The sequence below is a fragment of the Lipotes vexillifer genome, unplaced genomic scaffold (genome assembly GCF_000442215.2).
Source record: "Lipotes vexillifer unplaced genomic scaffold, Lipotes_vexillifer_v1.1 scaffold1314, whole genome shotgun sequence".
NCBI lineage: Eukaryota > Metazoa > Chordata > Mammalia > Artiodactyla > Lipotidae > Lipotes > Lipotes vexillifer.
This window is the reverse complement of record NW_006782803.1, coordinates 1087271-1104252: the sequence shown is the minus strand read 5'-3', so window position 1 is coordinate 1104252 and position 16982 is coordinate 1087271.

The window sequence follows — 16982 nt, the reverse complement described above, 5'->3', positions numbered from 1 at the left end:
TTCCTGCTGCAAATATGGATCTTAACTCCCTATACTCCATGCTCTGAAACATCTTGAATCTTTGAGCAGATTTTTATGATTTTAAGTATTTTATTTTTCAATTTATAAATTTCTTTAGCTGGCTCTAATCAGTTACTTTTTTGGAAGTTCAACTTGGTTTTTGTAAATCTCATTGCTTTTTCCCCTTATTGTATCCTTTTATTCATTATGGTTTGCATTTTCTCTTTTACTCTCTAATTCATTTAAAATACTAATTTATAGTTCTCTTTGAGATTCTTGTGTGCTCTCCAGTTCTTTCAGTTCTCCTACACTTCCATCTTGCCCTTATTATGATCTCGCCCGCCTCCTCCTCCTCTTCCTCCTCCTGCTTTTGCGATTGTGAACTCCCCCTGAGTAGGGGATATTTTTCCTATCTTGGTTCCATGTGCCTTAGGCCATGAAATTGTATCTATACAACACTTTTTGCCAAGACAAAAGGGGCATAGGGGCTCACTAGACCAGAACTGGTTTTTATACTAATTTCTCAATTTAGGTTTTATACACCATCCATATAAGCAATTCTACCCATGTATATGATAAAAGCTTGGGGGTCTTGATTTACCATAAATGACTTTATCCTTTAAACTACAGCCTTGAGTAAAAGAAAAACTTTTCATTTTTTTGGGGGGCCAGTGGGTAGAGTTTTCCGGGAAGAGGCAGTAAGTTTTCTAGCACCCAGGATCACAAGTTTCATTTCACCTTCAATGGAATTAGAATCCTAGCCCCAGCCTCTATAACCTGTGTCTATTCAATTGAATACGTTGAAGGGACAGTGCAATACCAGATTCAACCCACCTCTCTCAGTTGAATTCCCAACATATTCCTGGTACACAGGCATCTATTTTCTTCTTTTTTTTCCAGTTCAGACTTTAATTTAATTTTATTGTTGCACGTTGTCCAGCATTTCCAGTATTTTTAGCAAGAGGGGATTCATTTCCTGTCAACTTAGGACACTATGTTGCCCAAAGTCAGAAACAACTGTGATTTCCACATAGCAGAGTGTTCAGGAGGACTCCTCCACGCCCTGAAACCCTGGAAAATAAACGTTAATCCTCAGGTCCTTAGACCAATGTCAGATTGCCTTTGTTGGATGGTCTAGCCTTAGGTACGCTAATATTCCCTTGAGAATGAACAGCAAACCAAATGAACACTTCTTGACATCGAAAGTCTATGGAAGAACTGAAGACAAGGGAAGAGATATCCCTCATCTTGCTGTTAATAGCTTCATCCAACACAGCACCAGGAACAAAGGATTTTCCTAAAGCCACGGGTGGTTCTTAAAAATAGAAATCATTATTTATAATTCAAGAAAGAGTAGGTTGTCTTTTTATAACCTTCACTTACTTGTTCTTCATAAGATTGCTAAAATTCTTGAAACAGGTTTTCTTTCCTTAGTTTTACATGAATATCAAATAGTAAATGTTTTTTCAAGTTGTATAAATTAGTTTGTAGTTCTATCCCCATTCCCATCCAAAATCCCACTCAAGAAGTACTATTTAAATGATTAAATCGATTTCATTCTTAAGTATCCCTTCTATACAATCATATGGGACCATTTTAGTAAAAAAACCAAAAAAACAAAACTTCCAAAGTCAAGCATTCCTGGTCTCTTGAGTCCATAAATATTCCTCCCCTGGTTGAGTAGAAGGGAAAGGAAACACATTTTTCAGCCCCCACTATGAGTTGAGCACTTTACAAACATTATTTTATTTAATCCCCACAACCACTAATGCAGGTAGTTACCATTACTCTCTTTTGGTGGAAATGAGGAAATGAAATTCATAGAGATTAAATACCCTTCCCAATGTCTAAGAGTTACTTAGCAGTTGGGCAGAGTTAGGACTTAAGCCCTATACTAATACCTTGGCCTTATGAAGTATATAACAAGAGAAATGCAAAACACATATATAAAATCTGACTAGTGATTTCAGGTCATTGCTAGGAAAAAAGATGGATGAGTAGAATCAGAATTAAACATCTTAACTACAGCATGCTTCGTTTCTCTTAATTTTCCTCTTCTAGTAAATGGTAGTACCTTTTGAAAATACTTTTCATTTCCATGAACTGCTTCAGAAGTATCAAATCCATAAAACCTTTTTTCTTAGGTATTCTAATCCTAAAATCCAAGCAGATAGTCTTCTTGTACATGTACCTTCTTTTGCTCATATTGCAAAGCAAGAGTTTTATCGGGCTAATCATAGGTGACTGTTTGAGCTACATAAATATTTTAATTGGTTTAATATTTGCCTTAATATCCTGAGATACAATAGTAATAAAATAATACCTTTCAATATCATAATTACTACTGTTTACTTTGTGATATCATACACAACACATTTTCTAGGCACTCTACACAGGTTGTCTCCACACCAGGGGTTTATTGCAGCGGTCCCCAATCTTTTTGGCACCAGGGACTGGTTTCATGGAAGACGAGTTTTCCCCAGACCGGGGGGCGGGTGTGATTCAGTGGGTAATGCGAGCTATGGGGAGCGGCAGATGAAGCTTCACTCACTCGCCTCCTGCTGTGTGGCCCGGTTCCTAACAGGTTGCGGCCTTGGGGTTGGGGACCCCAGATTTATTGGACAATCCTCACTTTTCAGCCAAAGCTCGGCAGTTAGATAATTCTTCAAAGTTAGCCGGATGGTTAGTGGAGACTGCAATAACCTGATCTGACTCCAAAGCCTAAGTTAGTGCTCCTATAGTACATCGTATAAAAGACTCTTGGTGAGAACACTTCTATTGGAATATCGTTCAGTCTCTGAACTCAAAGTGGTTATTCTGCTCCTGTAGGTTTTCGTGAACCTGAGTAAAATATAGATGCAATCCCAATTGATATTTAATACAAATGCACAGGGAAGAGTGGGTGGTTACTGCCCTCTCCCTGTGTGTTGCCAGTGTAATCTAACTACTTTGCCTTTTGTGGAGGAGGAAGTGTTCCTGTGTTACTGGAAGCCATTACTGGCATGTACACTATGCATCATATAAAATAATAGTAAAGCCATTCTTTTTTTTAAAATAGTGGGCTTTATTTTATATTTTGTTATCTGTGAGGTATCCAGCGTTATAATTTGACATCTGTACCTACTGCAGAGCGATTACCACAAGTCTAGTTACCAACTGTTACCATATGTTTGATGGCATTCTCCCATTCCCCGCCCCAAATACCTTCCCGTATGGTAACCACTAATCTATTCTCTGTATTTAGAGTTTGTTTTTGTTTTATTTTGTTTGTTCTTTTTTTTTTAAGCTTCCATAATACAGAATTATGTTTACAGAGTAAAATAATACAGAATTTATCTTTCTCTGTCTGGCTTATCTCACTTAGCATAATACCCTCAAGGCTAAAGCTGTCCCTGTTAGGGGCAACACTTGACAGTGCTTGTTCAATGTTATTAATTTTTCCAATACCTTTGTTTCATTGAGTTAATATTTGCCAGCCAACATCTCAGAGCTACACACAATGAGACTATGAAAGTTGTACATTCAAGCAAGTTTGGTAAAACCAATAATTCTTTTCAGCTTGTCTAACTTGCCCTGCTCTTCAATTTTGTTTTGTACCTTTTCCTTTCATCATTGTGTAGGTATTAGATTAAAATAATTGGATCAGAAGTTTCTGTGCATATCTTTCTCTAATTGTAGATGTAATTTGCAATGTCCAAAAACAAAATATTCCATACAGTTTTGTTTCTTTATAACACTTTAACCATTTTAAATTTCTTTCATTAGCTATTAGTAGAACTTTTTTGTTTGTTTGTTTTGCGGTACGCGGGCCTCTCACCGCTGTGGCCTCTCCCGTTGCGGAGCACAGGCCCTGGACGCGCAGGGTCAGCGGCCATGGCTCACGGGCTCAGCCACTCCATGGCATGTGGGATCTTCCCGGACCGGGGCACGAACCCGTGTTCCCTGCATTGGCAGGTGGACTCTCAACCACTGCACCACCAGGGAAGCCCAACTAGAACTTTTATTCAGGGGTATAATCTGGACAAAGTTTAACTTAGTGGGGTTTTTTCCTAAATTCAATGGAAGTCACATATTTGAATACTAATAAAAGTATTATTTTACTTAAAAGGAGGAGAGAGATACCTGTTTTTCTACAGTTAAAGGTAATACAACTAAGCCATAAAAGAGATTTTTTTTTCTGTTTGTGGCACTAAAACAATAAAACTTAAAAGTATAACGTAGTTCTCTTCTCCCCAGGACTGTGGAGGTTTTCTTCCCCAGTAATACATTGTTTTCCTTCCTTTTATTGATACCTTTAATCTTCTATACACCCTAAACCCCACCTGACACTTTTTCTTCTTTCTAATCTTGCTTTTTTTGCACGTGGTCTTTGGACTTCATTAGCATTCTAATTGCATGGGTATGTGCAAGATAGTCTGGGTCGGCTATCTGCAATAGATCACAAACTCTAGATATTTAAATACTATTAGTCTTTCTGGACAAAGCTGGTTGAAATATGGTACTGTGTCCACGGAACTCCTGTGTTTTTGTTATCCCCTTGGTGACAGAGGTCTGATCTTTATGTCTCTCAATAGCTTTTATTGATAACTATTTTATTGAAAAAATACTTTATTTTATTCTGCAGACAGTAAGTACTCAACAAATACTCAACTTAGTAACCTAAACGTCTCCGAAACACCTCGTTAGTTTTTGAGGAAAGTGAAACCATACTTCTTGATTTAAATTGCTATGGGAGCAATCAGTAGAATCTGGCTCCCCAGCAAGAAATTAGATGTATTAAAATTCAGGCACTTCTGTAACTGACTTCCTTGTCCATTGGAGAAAAAGCTGACAAGGATGTGTCTCTATTAATGCTAACAAATTTTGTTACTTTTATACTACTTCCAAAGCACAAAGCAAGTAAGGTTTCTTTATGTTAAGCTTATTATATATTTTGTCAGTTTCTAGATTTATTTATTTAAGAAAACAGGGTTTTTTTTGACAAAGTAAGTTTTTTAAAAAAATTCATTGTGTTCAGAACTATTCTTGATCCAGACTTATTATGAAGTGTAAGAAATGAGGCATTTTGATACATGGTGTCATTTCTAACATGGTCACTGAGATTTTACAGGAGAGCATGTGCTTTCCCATTGTTATTTTTTAAAATTTTATTTTAAAGTAAGATATTCTAAGGATTTTGGGTGAAGACTCCTCTCTGTAAAATCAGCACATAGCTGATGAGGTTAGTTAACAATGAACAGAAGTCATTTAAGAATAAGTCCATCTAGGAAAGACGACAAGGGAGATTTTTGGTCAGTATTTTTGTTTCTAAGAGATATGCTATCAGAGAGACTGTGCTTTGTAGAGCAAACTTGAATATTGTGGTGACTGAATTTAGAAATCTCTTCAATATCAATGAATAATTTGCTATTCTATTTAATACAAGTTCTCTTGTGGGTTTCATTAGAGCTGGTCAATCCCCAAGAGACTGATAAACCCAAAGTATATGGACAAATTCCTACTTCTTATATTGCAAAGCTGGGAATTATAACTTGGTTACTCCACCAAGAAAACACAGCCTGTAAGGACCACCTGTGTAAGGTGACAAGCCTGCTGTTGCAAATGACATCTCTGTTTCATCTCTCCAACTATGCAAACACCAGATAACAAGTAAGTTAAATCATCCCAAATAATTTCTCCAAGCCATATATGAGGAAAAGTAATTATAAATGGAAGAAGAATCAGCCCATCAGTTATTCAGAACTCTCTTTTAATTCCTTTTATTGATAGCTCTCAGCTGTTTGCTGTACTTCTGTTAAGAGCTAGAAAAATTCATTAATATGAAACCTATGTCTTGATTATCGTAGTTACTCTGTGACATTTTCAGGAGAATGTGGATCCTTGAGAAGAGGTTATGGTTGAAAGAAAAAGAACCCACAAAACTTCTGTTTTTAGAAATGATAAGTATTAAAACCTGTAATAAATTGTCATTCAAAGAAGAAAATAATTAAACTTGATAGCAAGATGCACATAGGACCCTAATTAACAAATTTGCTCAAACATCATAATAATGATTCTTAGGTGTGGATCAGTGTCATCTGAAGAGTTTGTCAAAACAGATATTGGTGGGCCTCATCCCCAGAACTTCAGAAGGTTAGGAATAGGGCCCTAGAATTTGTATTTCTATAGGATCCTGGAACCACACTTTGAGAACAACTATATTGGAACAGTGTGATATTAGTGTGTTTTTATCCTAAGATTATTTATTATGCTATTGAAAGAGGGATTTACTTTGGCATCTCTATAATAAACACTTTTGAATAGAATCCAAGTGGAAATCCCTCTTATGAGTTTGTTTGTAGTGAACAGCATTGTATCTTTAAAAATCTTAGCCTAAGTTTATTCTTTAGTTATAACATGTTACATATTATAAATAACGTTGCTAATTTATTGGGAGAAGAGATTTTTGGCAATATCGGTAAGCTGGAATAAATCAAGAGGTGCACAACAAATGAAGATTCATCAGTCTGTGAGGAATGTGGAAAATAGGCAAACCATAGTAATTCCCATTGTCTGATTATAAGTCTAACCTGAAGGGAAGGAGCAGTGCTGAGTTCCATTCTAGTGAATGGCAAGAAGTGTAAGAGAGTAGAGCAAAAGTTCAGAAAAATTAAGAGAAAGTTGGAAAGAGGGAGATTAAAAACAGAGAACTAATGATAGCGAAAAGAAATCTGGTTAGAAGAGGGAGGTAAGAAAAACGTAGCATTGGGCTACAGAATTGAATAAATAGTTCAATATGCCTTGCCAGCCCTTGAGAGAAGCACCAGGTCAATACCAAAAGCACAGAGAAAATGAAATGCTGCTATGTCCTGTGGATCATTTAGTGAAAAGGCAAGCTAATATTCTCTAAAATATTTGGTTGTAGCACACTAATTGTTGACCTTGACAGATAAAGAAAATTTGAAATGTTTGGCATACACTGTTCACAAGATAGTGAAATATGTAGCATACTTTAGATTTTTCTATACATTCTATTTCAATAAAAATTATTTTAAACTGCTAAGTGTAGTGTTAAATTGCGCATGTATAAGTAGTTAAATGTTGACATGTATGCTAGACAAATAACTTCTAACCCACAAACATAGAGTAGGGCTATGAAATTTGCCAAAGTCATGGAGCTAGGAGTAATAAAGATAAAAATAATGAAGATGGAATAATAACTAACATTTGTACACTGCTTGGTACCAGTCATTATTTTAAGTACTTTACATATATTTTATTAATCTTCATTATATATTTTTTCAATTAATAATTATAATCTTCAGAGTAGATAATGTTACTATCCCTATTTTATAGATGAGGACTCTGAGATACAAAGAGTAATAGCCCAATGTCACACAGCTACTGAGTGGCAGAATGATGATAAAAGTCAACATCATCTGCTCCAGGGATCATGATCTCAAAAACTATGGTTTACTGTCTCTCTCAGTAGTGGAGCTGAGATTTCAAAGTCTGTCTATACTTTGTTCCGCTCTTTGAGATATTAAGTTATGTGGATCACAGAGACCAAACAACACACACATCATAGAAAAATAACGGTAAATAAATGTCAGTGTGTGTGACAACTGATTGTTAGGCAAAAACTGCCTGGAATGCTGTGTTGAGAAAGATCCTGAGGCCATGTTTGGACTAGTAGAAAATAGTACCATGGTCAGCTAGTGACATCTGCTAGAGATATGGGGGAGGAAAAGGGTCAGAGGAGTGTCATGAATTGCCATTACTATAGTAGAATAGAACGAAAGTTGGAAACTGTATAGATCATGGTGAATGAAATGAACTTGTTTTTTTAATTGAAAAGCTTTCCCAAATGAAAATTGTTTTATTGAGTTCCATGGTAGCAAGGCAGTGGTGGTGGAGGATTTTATTTTCTTACATAACAGGTAATCTACTTTATTGAATAGAAGAGTATCCTTTGCAAATTTGTTGTACTTTAGTGAATAAAATGTTAATTTCTACATGCTTTTGAGAAGTGGACACATGGAGATAGCTTTCTAATCTTCCAACCTGAAATGAGATTCCAGGTCCTACTGTTAAATTGAGCAGAGCATTTATGGCCTGTGCACAATGGGCTAGTGCTTACTTACCACTAAATCAGAGCATTCTCATTTTACAGATGAATTATGTGAAGTGAAGAGAGGTTAATTAATTTACCTGTGCTAATTACTTGATTTGCTAATGATTCAGATGTTATTATGGATCCTATATATGTATGTATCAAGATATTTTTATAGATAAATGCATACATAGCGGTCACTATTCCATAGCAATTCTGAAATACAGATGGACACTTGTTGTCAGGCCCTTTATTAGCGCCCAGTACTCCTACTTGGTAATGATTCTTTGACACTTAGCTATGCTCGTTCTTAACCTATGCTCTCAAAGCTCCATCCTCTGAGTCATTCTTCCTTTTCCATAAGAACTGGTACATGTTTGCACTTAGCTAGGGTAGCTCTTTCTTACTCTGTAAGGTTGGGTTCTCCAAGATGTGTTTTTTTTTGTTTGTTTTTTGTTTTTTTTTTTGGCGGTACGCAGGCCTCTCACCACTGTGGCCTCTCCCGTTGTGGAGCACAGGCTCCGGAAGCACAGGCTCAGCGGCCATGGCTCAAGGGCCCAGCCGCTCCGCAGCATGTGGGATCCTCCTGGACCGGGGCACGAACCCGTGTCCCCTGCATCGGCAGGCAGACTCTCAACCACTGAGCCACCAGGGAAGCCCCCAAGATGTGTTTTAATTTTGAACTGTCTGTGTCCCTTTTAGTCCATGCCCACAGTGCTTCTAGTGATGTCATTTTTTGTAAGCATTGTGGGTTTCCTGTGAATCTCATTGAGGTTAAATCCATAAGACAAAGGCATTCTTTGAAAGAAGCCTCTCTACCTTAGGCTGAGAATCAAGGTATCATGGGACAGCATCCTTAAGATTTTTAGAAGCTGTTCTGAGTAGTTGAGAAGGTCTATAAGGCACCTTAAGTATTTCTGTTGTCTCAACAGAGAGTCTCATAGTCACACGTTAGATACGAACTTTATCCTGAAGCCAGGGTTTACTGGTAGTGCTCTTGCTCTGATCCTTGCTCTGAGGCCACTTACTTTGAGTCTTTTGCTGTCTAGAGAGGAACAGTTTTTTATTAGCCCAGGAAGTACTGAATACTTCATATTTTCTCTATATTCTTTTTGAAAATTGGACAGTTGTGACTCTGACTTCCCTAAAACTGGATCCAGATTCAAAGGTGAAGTAACTTATGGTTAAGGCTGATCAGGTGCTGGCACCATTGGGCTATAGGAAAGTAGAAGAAGGAAGAAACCTGGTGCCTATTTTATAAAAAAAATTAAGTAAATAAAAGAGGAGAAGTTTTACTTACTCCAGCTCTTGAAACATGAAATTTGTGAAAGAGCCTTTGCACTTAGTAGAACATCTAGGGTTTAGAGATATAAAGTTGAAAAGATAGCATTAGAATTAAAAGGAAAAATATTTTTTACTTCCCTGGAACACTGGGACTAAAAAATAATGATTATGAAGTGCTTTGAAGATGTAACTGCATTGTATAACATCAGCTGTGGTGCTAACCTCTAGTAGGATTCACAACAAATCAATTAGTCCTTGGTCATCCTGGCAGCACTGCCAAGTATCATTAGTGCTGAAAGCAATAAACAGCCACCAAGGACCTACCCATGATTACTTCCTGGAAGTCTTAGTTTTCAGTCTGTGGAATGGAGCTGGCCCTGACTGCACATTATAACGAAGTAATTATTCATCAAAACTTGTCTTGCTGCAAGCGGTTTATTCCTCTCACCGCAGATGTCCCCCATGCTGACCCAGAGCAGCCTGAATGTAGGCTAAAAATAGCTACACAATGCAGCAGGCGGCCATGGTGAGACTTCATTTAAGTGGTTCTTATGACCTTGGTTTCAGAGCACTTTCCTCACATGAATTAACCCTTAAAGAAGTCGTGGAAGTGAATATTATGTTATCCCCTCTTGTGCTTTAGTCCTCGGAGTTATACATCACATTTATTTTTGTGAATAAACTCTGCTTTGCCTAATAGGCAGTTCTTCCTTTCTCTGTCTTTTATGCTTTTACCATTTCTTGTTTTCTCCTTTTTCCATAGCTGAAATTGGAAAATGGGAGTGTCCGTTCTACAACTGTCACTCCACTCTCTCATCACACCACATACTCAAAAGAGCATATTCATTAACACCTATTATGTGCAAGTATGTGCTAGGCACTGTGGAGGATAAACATAACCCTTATTCTCTTATCACATCAGCCTCAGGAAAATGAAATCATTAAAGTAACAACCAGAGAAGCATTTGATTCCAGTCTTCAGTTTTGCTAATGCGATTTTAATGTCCCTTATCTCCTTGCCCTGTTTAGTTTAACTGTCGTCTAATGTGAAGGTCTAGTGAAAGAATCCTGATTTTAGGATACCATCAACATCATCCAAGTAAATCCTGTTAACAACAGTCTTCTACCATCTTTTGCTGACACATCTTTGTCCTGTTGATTCAGGGAGCTGACGCAAAATCCCCTTCACAATTACTCCAAAGTGCCTGGATTCCCTCATGCTAATACAACTGCTGGACATCCCAGAGTTTCTAAGATGCTTAGACTGGTTAAGCTCAACTCTAAACCCTTGAAAAGGAGGATGATGGATAAATGTGGTCTCTGCTCTCAAGGAATTTGTAATCTTGCCGTGTATGCTGAATGGTTATGGTGGTTATGAATAACAGCATCTCATGTAATTCATTTGATTTTTAGAGGTTTAAGACTAGACACTTTATTTATATTGTCATTCAGTCTCCTTGATGAGTGTATTGATAGTAATTGTTCTTTTTTCCCCAGTTTTATTGAGATATAATTGACATGTAACATGTAAGTTTAAGGTATACAATGTGATGATTTGATACACACGTATATTAAGAAATGATTGCCACAATAAGATTACTTAACCCATTCTTCACCTGTTATCCACTTTGTTGTTGTTATGGTGAGAACGTGTACATCTCATGTAATTCCATTGCCAGATTTTTGGTGGGTTGATGGACAGTAAGATGGCCCCTAAGTTCCAGTCAAGACCAATAATGGAACATGATCTCTACCTTGTGGTTCTTGCTTAGGCAACTTTTCTTAATATTAATAGTTAACACTTTTGAACACTTACTATGTAGCAGGGACTGTCTTATGTATGGTTAGTCATTTTATACCCACAACAACCATATTTTTATCATCTCCTTTTGAAAGATACCCTTGATGAGCGTGGGTAGTCACTGGAATCAGGAGAGGCTTCTGGGCTTCCAGTAATGCTCTGTGTTTTGATCTGGATGTTAATGGTACACATATATTCATTTTTCTGAAATTAATTTAGCTGACAGAAATGACATGTATACTTCTCAGCATTCATATACACACAGGAGAAAAAAGTAGCAGAGTCAGGATTCAAGCCCATATATTCTAATTTGACAACACTTTTTTTTTTTTTTTGCGGTACGCGGGCCTCTCACCGTTTTGGCCTCTCGCGTTGCGGAGCACAGGCTCTGGACGCACAGGCTCAGCGGATATGGCTCACGGGCCCCGCTGCTCCGCGGCATGTGGGATCCTCCTGGACCGAGGCACGAACTCATGTCCCCTGCATCGGCAGGCAGACTCTCAACCACTGCGCCACCAGGGAATCCCAACAACACATATTTTAAGTATAATAGTAAACAGCCACAGTTGGTATTTCATTTCTAGAACTACCGTGTATATTCATTGAAATATTAGTGCTTTAGAATGCTGTTTGAAAAAGGAGGTTCTTGGACTTATGTTTGAGAAACATCACATATGCCCTATATGGGATTCATGGCACATTTTTACATAGTAAAAGCTTATATATAAATACTGCGTGGAGGAAAACAGTTTAACTTTGTATAACACAACTTTCCTAATCATTTTTGCCTACAAACCATCTTTCACTACATAGTACTTTAATATACTCCTGAAAAAGAATTTTGAAAAATCCACTTTGAGAATTAATGTCTTGCGATAAGGAATATAAAAAAAAACTCTGAAAGATTCAGTGATAAAATGAGAAAGATTTTTACAAATCAGGAATTTGAGAGAAGTTTCTGTGTTATGTTTCAGTAAAGCATGATTTAAATATTAGCTGACTGGGCTTTTTATTTCTCTCTACCTCTGTTCCCATCTGTAATTCATCTTGTCTTTCTGAAAGGTATGTTTCATGTTGGTCCTGTCTACACGGAGAAGGCAAAACTTTCTTTATATATTTATTTTAATGTAAAATGTTTAAAGAAGAAAAACATACATTTAGAAAAGTATACATATCGTATGTGTCAGGTAAATTAATTTCGGAAAGTGAACACATGTGTGCCATCAGCATCCAGATCAAAACACAGAGCATTACTGGAAACCCAGAAGCCTCTCCTGCTTCCATTAACACCCATGCTCACCAAGGGTAACCACTACCTGGACTTCTTCTGCACACGTTTGATTGTTTGTTTGTTTACAGCTTCATTGAGGTATAATTGATATCTACTAAACTGCCTATATTTAAGGTGTATTTTTATGAATTTTATCATATGTGTCACACACAATCAAGGTAAGAATATATCCACCATCCTCCCAGTTTTCCTTCTGACCTTTGTAATTTTCCATCCTCAAGCAACCACTGGTGTGCTTTCTGTCACTCTAGATTAGTTTGCATCTTCTAGAATTTTATATAAATGGAATCATACGTATGTACCCTATTTTTGAGGGGGTTTATTTCACTATGCATAACTATTTTGAGATTCTTTCATTTTGTCTTGTGCATTAGTTTGTTCCTTTTTATTGCTTAGTAATGTTTCATTGTATGGATATATCACAATTTGCTTACCTATTCACCTGTTGATGACCATTTAGATTGTTCGGGGGCATTACAGATAAGGCTTCTCTGAATGCTTGTGTACAATTTTTTTTGCATAGGTTTTCATATCCTCTTGTGAATACTTAGGAGTAATATGGCTGGGTCATATGGTGGGTGTTTGTTTAAATTTTTCAGAAACTGCCAAACTGTTTTCAAAAGTGGATGGACCAGTATGCATTCCCACCAGTAGTACATAGAATTCCAGATGTTCCATATCCTAACCAACACTTGATACGTTTAGTGACATTGTATTGAGGTTTTAATTTGCATTTTCTTAACAGCATCCTTTCATGTGCTTATTTGCCATCTGTACATCTTCTTTGGTGAACTATCTGTTCAAATATTCTTCCCTTTTTTTAGTTGGGTTGTTCATTTTCTTTTTATTGATACATGAAACTTCATTCTCTATCTTGGATACAAGCTCTTAGTTAGAAATCCGTCTGGGAAAAGTTTTCTTCCAATCTGTGGCTTGCCCTTTCATTCCGTAACAGTATCTTTTGAAGAGCAAGTGTTTTTAATTTCTAGTAAAAACTAGACTTAGGGTCTACGATTTTGATTGTTTTTTGTTTATTGTGAGGTAGAGTCAAGTCTTTTTGTTTGTTTTTTGTTGTTGGTATGAAGTTATCCAGTTGCAGTACCAGACTTTTCTCCCATTAAATTGCCTTGGTCTCTTTGTCAAAAGGCAAATGACCATATGTGGTGTTGGTTTATTTCTGGATTTTCTTTTCTGTTCCATTACCTATTTGTCTATCTTTACACTAAAAAAACAGCATCTTAATTACTCTATAGCTTTACAATAATTTTTGAAACCAGGTACTGTACTTCCTTGAGAGTGAAGTTCAACATTCAGGGCCACACAGGAAAGCAAGTAGCAGAGGCAGGATTCAAACCCAGGTGGTCTAATTTGTCAGTACACATATTAACTGTATTCTTTTACAAAGCTGTTTTAACTGTTTGAGGTCCTGCGTATTTTCTTTAAAATTTTAGCACCAACTTGTCAGTTTCGTTAAAAAAAGAAATGCTTTCTGGGATTGTACTGAGTCTGTAGATCAATTTGGGGGAGAATATACATCTTAAAAATATTAGTCTTCTGATCCACATACTCAGTATGTTTCTCCATTTGTTGAAATCTTTAATTTATTGCAGCAAATTTTTGTAGTTTTCAGTGTTTAGGTCTTATACATCTTTCATAAAATGTATTCCTAAGTGTTTTATATTTTGATGCTACTGTAAATGGTATTTTAAAATTCGAGTTCTTATTATTCATTCCTAGTATAACATAAATTAGTGTTGCCTGCTTGACAAGGCATATTATTTTCTGAAACATTAGAGAACTCATTACCGGTATCTGGGCTGTCATTTGTAATATTATTATATTTTAAAAATATATTTTGCAAGGGAAAATTACAAAAAAGCTCATTGTCTTTGAGACAATCTGTGAATCATTGTTATATTCACTCATTCATATTTTACCCATTTATTTATTCCTATTGAAGTTTATGAAGGAAAAGTTTTTCTTCACCTGTTTTTGTTTTTTTTTTTTTGCAGTGCGCGGGCCTCTCATTGTTTTGGCTCCTCACGTTGCGGAGCACAGGCTCCGGACGTGCAGGCTCAGCGGCCATGGCTCACAGGCCCAGCCGCTCTGCGGCATGTGGGATCTTCCCGGACCGGGGCACGAACCCATGTCCTCTGCATCAGCAGGTGGACTCTCAACCACTGCACCACCAGGGAAGCCCATGAAGGAAAAGTTTTAAATATTCTTAAATGTTTTAAGGAAACTTAAGCTCAGAGGTGAAGAGAATTTCTGTGAAAAGAAAGATAGCTTCAAGAAAAAGACCATTCTTTGGCTTTGGAGCTAAGCTTGCTATTGACCGCACACAGATGGCTCAAACTGTACTATTTATACCATGAGTTATACCATTACGTGAGTCTACTAATTGATCGAAAATCTTTCCAGTTGGCCTTGTAAATATCTTAGTAAAATTTTAACATTTTCACCTATTCTAGAAAGTCCTACTATAAATATTTTGGCAATATTAAATGCTTTCTCAGAACTCCTTCCCCCAACACACACACACACACACACACACACACACACACACACACACACACACACACACACACACACACACACACACACACACACACACACACACGCTGCTATGGACTAAATTGTGTCCATATTCAAATACTGAAGCTTTAAGCCCCAGTGTGACTATTTGAAGAGGTGGTCTTTTGGAGGTAATTAAGGTTAAATGAGGTCGTAAGGGTAGGGCCCTAATCCAATAGGACTGATGGTCTTATAGGAAAAAGAAGAGAGAGATCTCTTATTCTCTCTCTCCAAGTACATACACGGAGGAAAGGCCCTGTGTGCACACAGATAGAAGGTGGCTATCTACAAGCCAAGAGGAGAGCTGTCACCAAAATAGATCACGCTGACATCCTGTTCTTGTACTTCCAGCCTCCAGAACTGTGAAAAAATGAATTTCTGTTTTTTAAGCCACCCAGTCTGTGGTATTTTGTCATGGCAGCTCCAGTAGACAAATATACAAGCCAAATCTAATCACATTTCCTATAGCTTTCCTTGTTATATGATTGTTTAATCTGCTGCATGCAGTGACTGTGCTGATTACTCTGGCAGATTTAGGATTCGTTTACAGGTAGCCCATTCTGATGATCCTGGTGTTTTCTCATTGATTTACTGCTGAGTGATTGTTATTATTACCACAGGACCATCAAACTGCAATTCACTCAGCAGTTTATTAAATGACATCTCTTCCCAGAGTGTGAAAATATGCAACCCTTCTTAAAACAAGACATTAAAAAAATAAACTTTTATAATAGTTTTGTAGAAAAGTTAGATTTGTAGAAAAGTTACCAAGATAATAGTGTTCTCAGGTGCTCAGTACTCAGTTTCCTCTGTTGTTAAGATCTTACATTAGTACGATAGATTTGTCACACCTGGTAAACCAACATTGATACATTATTATTACCTACAGTCCATACGTCATCCTGATTTTTTTTTTTTTTTTTTGGTGCTGTACGCGGGCCTCTCACCGTTGTGGCCTCTCCCGTTGCGGAGCACAGGCTCCGGACGCGCAGGCGCAGCGGCCATGGCTCACGGGCCCAGCCGCTCCCCGGCACGTGGGTGGGATCTTCCCAGACCGGGGCACAAACCCATGTCCCCTGCATCGGCAGGCGGACTCTCAACCACTGCGCCACCAGGGAAGCCCATAATTTTTACCTAACATTCTTTTCCTGTCCCAGGATCCTATCCAGGGTAACAGAATGTTACATTCAGTTGTCATGTCTCTTTAGGTTCCTCTTCTTGGCTGTGACAGTTTCTCAGACTCGCCTTGTTTGTGATGAACTTGACTGTTTGGAGGAGTGTTAGAAATGTATTCTGTAGAATGTGCCTTAATTGGGATTGTTTGATGTTTTTCTCATGATGAGATTAAGATTATGGGTTGGGGGGAGGAAAGCCTCAGAGGTAAAGTACCATTCTCATTCCGTCATATCAAAGGTGAATGTTATCAGCACCTATCACCTGGATGAGGTTGTGTTTGTCAGGTTTCTCCACTGTGAAGTTACTCTTTTTTCCTCTGTTTCAGACTGCACATGGAAGTCACTAAGACAACCTACACTTATGGTTGTGGAGTTATGTTCCATCTCTTTGAGGGAACAATATGTACATAAATTATTTGGAATTCTTCTATAGGAGAAATTTGCCTATTTCCCTCTTTTACTTATTTAGTCAATCATTTATTTATATCAGTTTGGACTCTTGTATATTTACTTTCTACATTTGGTTATAATTCAATACAAGTCAACTGTTTCTTTCTTGTTTTACTAAGGTATAGTTGATGTACAATATTATATAAGTTTCAGGTGTACATCGTAGTGATTCACAATTTTTAAAGGTTGTACTCCTTTTATGGTTATTATATCATATTGGCTATAGTCCCTGTGTTGTAGCTTATTTATTTTATACATAGTATTTAGTACCTGTTAATCTCATAACCCTATCTTGCCCTCCCCCTTTCCCTCTCC